Consider the following 8,022-nt stretch of genomic DNA (forward strand, 5'->3'; position numbering starts at 1 on the left):
GTTTTAATTATGCCGCATAATCGCGAATGACCTATCTATCAAATTAACATGGTCCTATCGAGCCGGATGTTTTTTTGTGCCGGAAAAACAGTGTCGTTCATCCGTTATGCATTTTTGCAACTTGTCTAACATTGACCAAAGTGCGTTCGCGAATTATCTTGCTTGTATATGCAGTTCGCGAGGTATTTTTGCTCATATTTGAACATTTATCAAGGTAAAATTTGTCAATTTTTACCAGTGTCGCGATTTATTTCGCAAATTGAACTGATCATCAAGGTAAATTCGTCTATTTTTCACCTGTGTCGCGATGTCTTCGCATTATTATCAATCTCATCGTCAAGGTAATTTGTCTTTTTACCTTTGTTTGTGAATCTTCGGATCACAATCGTCTCCGTCAGTGTATCTTCGGATCACTTTGTGAATCTTCGGATCACAATTGTCTTTGTCAGTGTATCTTCGGAGCACTATTTTATCGTCGTATTATTGTGGTGAAATTATCTCTCGCCATGTCTCAAGCTGCTGCTGATATTCTGAAGCTTGATCGCGAAAAACGTCTAATTGTCAAGACGATCAATGTGGAACAATCTTCCATTGTGAAGAAATTAGAAGAAACTCCATCTGTCACAGTCGTAAATGAGATGATGGAATCTCTCGGAGCTTGGAAAGAGCAAATGGTTCTGCTCAGAGCAATCAATCTGAAGCTGCTTGATTGTTACGACCAAATTCTTGATAAAGATCCCGCTGCTGCAAAGGAAGAAGAATTCCTGCTTGCTATGTCAAAGCTTCAATCAGAATTCAGTTCCTGTGCTGGGAAAATTAAAACTATGAACGATATCGTTAATGAGCCGCAGTCAAGGCCAAGGTCATCATTCATGAACGCTTCATTCCTAGAGGCGACTCTAACTAATCCTACAATCAAACTTCAAGATATACCAGTTCCACTTTTTGATGGGGACATTGAAAACTTCCCTGATTGGTTTGCTGAATTTTCGGATATGATCGATGCCAATCCAGACTTCACAAACTTCCAGAAAATGTATCTGCTCAAGAGATGCATGATAGGTGACGCCGAAATCCTACTTAAGGATTACGAGAAAGATCCAAACAGGGATTTCCAGCCAGCCAATAGCTAAAAGCCAAAAGCCAATAGCTAATGCAAGCTAATGGTATTTAAGCCAATAGCCAAAAGCTGGCTTAATGAAAAATTGCCAGCCAATAGCTAATAGCCAAAAGCTAATGAACTTGGGAGTGATTTTTCAAATTTTTCAATTTTTAAAAATTTTTTTCTCAGATTTTATTTTTTTTCAGGGCTTGAAAACCGGATAGATATCGCTCTCGGTTTTGGTTTCGGTTTTATGTTTTTTGAAAAAGTAAAGGTTTCGGTTTTGGTTTTGGTTTAGGTTTTTTGAAATATTATCTCTCTCGTTCCGGTTTTGCTGAAACGGTTTGATTTCAAAAGAATCGGTTTCGGTTTTGGTTTCGGTTTCGGTTTTTCCTTTTTTCTCCATTTTTTAGAGGGAAGAAGGCCAAGAAAATGATCACTTTTTCAAAAACTTTGTGTATGCGAATAGAAAGCGGCACTTTGGCAGTGCCAAATTTGTCAACGGTTTTATTTTTCAGGCCTTTTCACCTTTAGCATCGGTTTTTACTTTAATTTTACCAAAAATGCAGGCTAATTACCTGAAAAATTCCAAAACCAAACCAATTCAGTTTTCAATCGGTTACGCTCTCAGTTTTGGTTTTGAATTTGAGAAATAAACACTCCCGGTTTCGGTTTTGGTTTTAGTTGTGGGAAAATAACGCTCCTGGTTTCGGTTTTGGTTTCGGTTTGCAAGCCCTGTTTTTTTTTCACTCGTGAGTCACGTCTTACACTCACTGACACCACAGAAATGAAAATTGTCCTTTTAATAATCGTCTACACGTCATAACGAGTATTTTGAGGGGTCACATGTATTTTTGTTTTCGTAAGCCAAAAGCCAGCCAATCGCCAGCCAATGAAATTTTGCCAGCCAATAGCCAGCTTTATTTAAGCTAATGAAAATCAAGCTAAAAGCTGATAGCCAAAAGCTAATCAATGATTGGCTGGAAATCCCTGGATCCAAACATGTATCCAGAGGCTTTAGATTATATTAAAACTTCGTTTAATAATAGACGTAGGATTATTTCTAATCATTTTGCTAAGCTTGTTGATTTACAACCAATTAAGCCAGCTACTCTTCGTAATTCGTTGAATCAAATCCAACGTATTATACGTGGATTGTCTGTCTGTGGGTTAGATACCGCAAAAATGTCTCCTCTATTCGCCTTTCTCATCTCTCGTAAACTCCCTGAGAAGTTAAGAGTTGATTGGGAAAATTCTGTGCATGATTATTCGACATACCCGTCGGTAGAACCTCTTGTCAAATTTCTGACAAACCGTTGCTTCGCTTTCGAAAGTGTTGCACCAAAATCTGATGGGTCAACAGCACCCGAATCGTCTAAAAACACTCCAAAGTCGAGTGGGTCTAACGAATCTCCGAAAAAACAGACAAAACAGTCGTTTGTGTCTGCTAAAGAAAATAATATACAGTCCACTAAACCGAATTTCAAGTGTGTCGCTTGTTCAGATGCACACTATCTCACGCAATGTGCGATATTCTTAGAAAAATCGATCACAGATCGTTTCGAGCTCGTCAAAGCTCACAAGCTGTGTATTCGGTGCTTTAGTCCGTTTCACACTGTCACTGCTTGTACTAAGACATTTGTATGTCATATGTGCAAGGGTCAACATCATTCGTTGCTACATCGCGATGAAACGAATGAAAATTCATCTGGTTCTGGATCTACAGGTACTCAAGGTGGTACAGGTCCAAAACCTAATCAAGGTGGCACCAATACATCATTTGGTGGAATTTCTACTACCCAAAAGGCTGTAGTATTATCAACTGCTGTTGTGCAGGTCACTAATATTCGTGGAAAAACCCACCTCGCTCGTGTACTTTTTGATCAAGGTTCACAAACCTCTCTTGTCACTCCTGAATTTGTAAAAAGGGCCAATTTAGGCACCTACGAAAATGAAACTGCAACAGTTTTAGTCGGAGTTAATTCAAACTCAAGTACTTTGAATGAATCGTCTAAATTTCTATTGAAATCACGTTTCAATAATTTCCAATTACCAGTTGAGGCTGACGTAATTGAAAAAATACCTTATCATGTTAACAAACATAAAATTTTGACTGATATTACGAGTCATTATAGCAATTTAAATTTTGCTGAAAATTATAACCTTCCTTATGGAGGTGTAGATATCATCCTCGGCGCTGAATATGCCGAATTTATCTTGGAATCTGAACGTAAATTTATTGAAGATTTATGCCTTCGTGATTCAAAATTTGGTTACGTAATTCTGGGTTCTTTCAGAACTACTAATCTAGACACAGACTCGTCTTATTGTGGTCTGTCTAATATCGTGTTGAACAAACAGTTCACACAAATCCACAAATTGGAGCTAACTTCAGCCCTCAATGAATCCAAAATTGTCAATATTTTGGAAAAAGATTTGGCCAGTGGTCAATCTGAAAAAATGTATCGGCAAGATGATACTAGTCATCTTAATTCGAGTCTATCCACCAAACCCTCAATTCCTATTTTGAGGGGATCATTTGGTAAATCAAAAATAATGCTCCTTACAAGTGAGCAGAAAAAATCTGAAGCAGTACAAATTGCGTATTGTGATTCCATGAAGGAATGTAAAAGTATGGTACACATTACCAAATTATCTCTGTCATCTATTTTTCTCAACGATGACGATAATTATGAATTATCTGAAAATTGTCTCAGTAATTCGATCAATTTATCTCGTATTTTTATTCCACGTTTTTACGTTGGATGTAGAAATAACGAAAATCTACAAATAATAGGCTTTAGCAACGCCTCATTTACAGCTTATCATGTTGTTTTGTACTTGCATTCGGTTGATTCCAACGCTCAAGTTACAGTCATGTTCAATCGTGCCAAAGCGCACATTGCATCGTTGAAAACTGTGCAAAGTATACATTGTTCGGAACTGCTTAGTACTGTTCAATTATCTAAACTAGTCTATCGAATCTGTCGTGACTTGAAATTCTATCAGCAAAATGTATTCGATTTTTCTGACTCACAAGTCACTCAAAATTGGACATCTGTTCCAAATTGCTCACAAAATGAATTTGAGAAATTTATCTCATTAAAATTTCTGAGTACTATCAAGGTACCTGAAATAATCAATATCGAACCAATATTCGAATGGAATACTTCTTCCACTTCTCTTGTCTTTTTGGACTCCGATAAAATTATACACGTCAGTGGTAGAATCTCAACCTCTAGATTTTCATATGATATGAAAAATCTAATTGGTTTTTCTCATAAACCTAATCTGACAAAATTATTCATTGATCACGCTCATCGTAAGCATTATCATGCTACAAAATATTTTCCATTCAATTACATACAACCACGTCGTTGTGTTGTAGGTGGTTTATCATTTTTGATAAAAAGGGTTCTTAGAAAGTGTATTTTATACACACGTATTCTCACATCAGCTGTGAAACAATTTTCGGCAGATTTGCCAAATGAAAGAATCTCTATCCTTCAACCATTTACCTATACCAGGGTTGATTTATCGTACGTATTTGTTGTCAAATACGAAAATCACAGGTCAACAACGACCTACCTATCAAATTTACATTGTATTTCTAGTTTGTCTAACTACTCAAGCTAAACAAGTAGAAACTCTCATTTTGAAACTTCATCAGTTGATGATTTATCTATCGAACTAAACGTTTATTTTCGTCTCTATCGAGCCACAGTTGACTCATTTCGGATCAATTGGAGAAAAGCTTATCTATGCTAACTCCAAGCTCAAACTAAATGGTGCAATAAATGCCCAACTTGAAAATAGACGATGTAATCGTCAGAAATGATGCCTGTCTCCAACTAGGTAGGTAGGTAATTTAGGGAAAATTTCTCCTGTTAATTAGTTATAAATTGTTACGTATGATGTGCCTTAATTTGTAACTTTAATAATGTATAATTTTTTCCACAGGTGTAATCTATTAAAATTTTGATAATTATTCATCATTTAAATTGTACTTGCATTTATTGTCATTGTGCATTTTGTCATTTACTGTATCGTAATGTTATATTATTTTGATACTTGTCATACCTGTGTTAATTTTAGATTTTTTCATGACCCTTTCAGGGCCATGGGGGGAGTCTGTTCGCAGATTATCTGCTTGTAATTTATCTCGTACACAGTACGAATGTATCGAAAGTACACTAGGTACATTTTATCTATTTTTTCCCTCTCCCGTAGGTTGTTATCTTATGTATTCGAATTCGTTCGATGTATTGTAGGAGTAATTTTATACTTGTTGTTCTGTCTATCTACTTCGTAGCGTATGTTGCTAGTTTTAATGTGCATATTTAATGCGATCCTTTTTTTTGTATTTGTTGAACTTTTTACATGTTGCAATTTTATTAATTAAATCGTTATCGTTTGTTGATTCGTTTTAATTATGCCGCATAATCGCGAATGACCTATCTATCAAATTAACAATAAACGTTTATTTCAGAATTAATTAAAGTTTTAATTTGAAATCTTTAAACTCGCACGTGTCAATTTAGATGCAAAAACCCTAATTTTACCCCCCTTTTTTAAACACCCTCTCATCACCTATGCCCCCGCAAATTGTCCTAGGGGGTCCGAATTCGCAACAAATGAGAATATTTGTTGCTAAAAATTGCTTTAAAAAAATGTCACTTCTTTGCCAAAAAAATTACCAAAGATTGACCTTTTTTTTTTGTAAAAAATGTCAAAATTTCTTTTTTGAAAATTACTCAAAAAATTGCTGAAAAAAGCTCTGCCTTTTGCTAAAATTATCAAAATCTTGCTTTTTTGCCAAAAATTGACAAATATTCTTACTTTGTGTCAAAAATTTCCAAAAAAAAAGGTCGTTACGAAATGGTATCACTTTTCTGACAAAAAATTAAAGTAAGGAAACATTTTTTTTACCAGTAAAATTGCCAAAGAAATGCTTTTAACATTTTTAAATGAAATGTTCTGGATTTTTTGTTATTTTTTTCTGCATTTAAATGTTTTTTTCTCGTCTTGTCACTATTTTGGTTACTTTTTTCAACTTTTTCGGTTTTCTAAACTTGCCTTTTTTTGGAAAAAATGAGAGACGTGTCAATTTGGATTTTGAGGGAAACGAGGTGCTAAAATTCGAGTGAATTTTTTTTCCAAATTCAAAAATCAACCAGTACTACTTTATAGGAAAAATAATATGACTGGCCAATTTTGCTTTCAAAAGACCCAAATTTGGAGGAAAAGGAGGTCTCCAAATCAACCTGAAAAAATTTTTAAAAATATTTTTTTATAATTATTGCATTTTAACATCAACTCCAAAATTTAAATTGAATCGATTTGACGTCTTAGGCACCGAAATATGCCTTAAAACCCAAATTTTTGGGTATTTGGACAGCTTCCCCATCCTAATATTTTGAAAAAACTGATATAACAACAACATGCATTCATTTGGTATCACTTTAGGTTTAGTATAACTGGTGAGTGGTGAAAATTTGAGGCATTTGGCCCCCATTAGAAAAGAGGCAAGATGAAAAAATCAAAAATTCTAACAGATGAAAGTGAGAGCGAACAGTACCTACTACGAATTTTCATCAGGCTCCTATACCCGCCGACACCAACATGGTGACAATTGTCACAAACCGGTTTCTTCCTGCGATCGCTCTGCAGGAACAAGTGATAGGGTAGTAAGGACTCCTCATACACATACGTGTATGCTCTGCCGTTCATTTGCCGTGTGGAGAAGGTTGCATACTTTTTTATTTTAAGGGGCAGAATTTTTTAAAAAAGTTTTGTACAGGCCAGAAGCTCGAAATTTTTTGCCCCTTGAATAATTTAAATTAAAAGGATAGGCAAATTGCTGTGCACGAGCAAGTTGGACATGGACACACAATTGTCAGTGAGAAGTTAAAATGATTCCACCTGTTTTTAATTTTTTAAAAAAAATTTAAAAAATAAAGAATCGATAAATGTGGAAATTACAAATTTTTAAAAAAATGTTTGCCCCTTAAAATAAAAAAGTAGGCAAAATGCTCAACATGAGAAATTAATGGTGCAACCTCTACACACCCCCTCTGCATATCCCAATGCCATACCATATTTCGTTCTGGCGCAGGAAAATTTATTAGTCAATGACATTTTTGTAAGTTGGGGGAGGCGGGTTAATGCTTGGGAGCTTGTGTTTTTAACTGAAAACTCTCAATTTCAAGGGCTCCAAATTTGGGGGAAATCAGAAAATATTGGAAAAATCTTTGTTTCCTTAATTGCTTTTCAGTCTCAAATTCAAAATTTGAACGTATTTAGTCTCATAGGGACCGAGATATTCTAGAAAAATTAAATTTCTAGACCCTTTCTAAGGTTTTATGAATTTTTATTCGACGCTTATTACTTAAAGTCAGAAAGCTGTTTTTTTTTCTAAACTAAAAGCTTTCTGAAAGTACTTTTTGGAAAAAATTTGGCGAAGACCCAATCTTTATTTTATGGGTCCCAAACTTGGGAAACAAAATCCTAAAATACACGAAGAGATTTTTTCAAAAAAATATTATATTTTTCTGAATTGCATTTTGTTTTTAAATCTGAAATTTAACCCGATTTTGTCTCACAGGGGCTACAATTTTTGGTATTTCGCCCCAATTGAGGGGAAGTTATTCCATAAAAACGAATAAGTGCCCAAATTTGAAAAATGTCTCCAATTTCTATTTCCTCCTATGATACGAGTATAGTTAGGAATCTATTTTTTTAAATCGAAAGCTCTTGACGAGTACTTGTTCTAAAAATATAGCGAAGGACCCTTTTTGATTTAAGGACCCCAAGTGGGGGAAGAGGGGGGTCCCAAAATCGACATAATTTTTTTTGAAAAAATGGTTTCTTCGAATTTGTATGTATTATATCCTGAAGTATACAAAATTTGAACCGATGTG

Source organism: Planococcus citri, chromosome 4 (genome assembly GCF_950023065.1).
Source record: "Planococcus citri chromosome 4, ihPlaCitr1.1, whole genome shotgun sequence".
Taxonomy (NCBI): domain Eukaryota; kingdom Metazoa; phylum Arthropoda; class Insecta; order Hemiptera; family Pseudococcidae; genus Planococcus; species Planococcus citri.